Source organism: Arachis ipaensis, chromosome B03, assembly GCF_000816755.2.
Source record: "Arachis ipaensis cultivar K30076 chromosome B03, Araip1.1, whole genome shotgun sequence".
NCBI classification, from domain to species: Eukaryota; Viridiplantae; Streptophyta; class Magnoliopsida; order Fabales; family Fabaceae; genus Arachis; species Arachis ipaensis.
This window is the reverse complement of record NC_029787.2, coordinates 7665246-7667009: the sequence shown is the minus strand read 5'-3', so window position 1 is coordinate 7667009 and position 1764 is coordinate 7665246.

Here is a 1764-nt window from a genome sequence, read left to right as displayed (position 1 = left end):
GTTACACATCTAAATTTTTTTGGTAATTAAATCCAACCAAGTTGGTCCAAATCCAACAAAACTCATGTTAAGCTAATATTGATTTTGAATTTTATAAATGATGACAAATATTATTTGGGATAAAAGCCCAAGTTAGTTTAACGTGCGTGCTAAGTGATGCAGGCTTATTTTATAAGTTGATTCAATCCAAGATAATATTACTTAAGCAACTTAACATGCCACAGCTCCAACACTCAAGCCTATTACTTGCTAATGAGCAAATCAGTTCCCATGAGCCAAGAGAAGAAAGCACTGAATAAACTAGTGGGAACGAAAAAGAAAGAAAAAGCAGGAAGGACATTTGGCATCACATATAGACAATTGTAATACCAAGACAAACACAAGAACAGTTGGAGTCACTCTCATTAAACAAAAGCAACATTTAGAAATGGGAGAGCAAAACACAAATTTGCAAGAAGAGCAGAAGTAGTGGTGTAGCTCCTCGGACAGTAGGGATAATGGAGCAAAAGAAAAAGGTAATGCATGCCAAGGAAGAAAGCAAATCCAAGGACAGTAGAGGTGGTGGACGGGTTCCTCAACTAGCAGAGAAAGTGGAGCAGAATGGAGTAAGGACTGCATGCTAGCTGGGACAGCTCCAACGGGTAGCTGTTACAAGAAATGGAAGAGGCAAATTGAAGAGCAAGTTGAAGATATAAAAGGGACATCATTCCAACATTCGAAGACAAGAAAAATAGAGCAAATTCAGAGCATCATCTATTCACCCTTGAGCTGAATTTTTTTTTCTTCTACCAGTGCTTAATTTCTGATTTTCTTTGTTATGCCTATCTTGTGTCATCTTGTGTATTGAGAAAAGGCTGAATATGTGAGTGAAAAAGCCAAGAGAGAAAAGGCAAGAGTGATGCATGTAAAAGCCACTGAAGTTCTGTGTATTTGGGTTAGCACTTGGTGAGTTTGAATCTGTGTATATTCCCCTTCCAAGTTAGGTTAGCACTTTGAGTTGCTAAGCCTTGGTAAAGAAAGCTTAGGGGTAGATACTAGTTGAATTAGGGAGTAATTCAATAGTATTGGTAAATGTAATCAGTGGATTATATTGAAAATTCCACCATGGTTTGTGGTGGAGACTGGACGTAGGATTCATTGCACTTAGAATCCAAAATTAGGATACATGCGGGTCTCTTTCTCTTCTTCCCTTCTCTTTTTCTGTTTTGCACATGAGACAAAACGAAAAAATCTCCTGTAATTTATGCTTTCGCAAAAATAGAGCTTGAAAAGTTAATTTTAACTGTGACGCAAGTTCTTGTTAATCGGGTGGAAGAAGAAGAAGAAGATGATGATATTTTTAACTGTGACACAGAAATTGATACCAAAATTTTATTACAAAAATACAGAAATGTCTTGTTCAGTGCTGTATTTTTTTTTTTTTTGCTTCTTATTATTCTTCTTTCTTTTTTGCTGCTCTTATTTTTTTTCGAAGCATTATTTTTCATATTAGATTTGAATAAATATGTCTATACTGTATTGCAATCTTATTTAGTTGAATGAATGTATGTTCACAATTATTGGATTGAATTCTTTCTAGAAATAAAAATAACACCGAAATTTATTTAAATTGATACTAGAATTTAAATACAATGATATAGGATATAAAAAGTAAATTGCATACTAAAAGATCACAATAACTTTATAAGATAAAACAAGATAACACCGAAATTACTTAAAATTGATACTAGAAATTCAGTAACACAATATAAAAAAATATTGAAT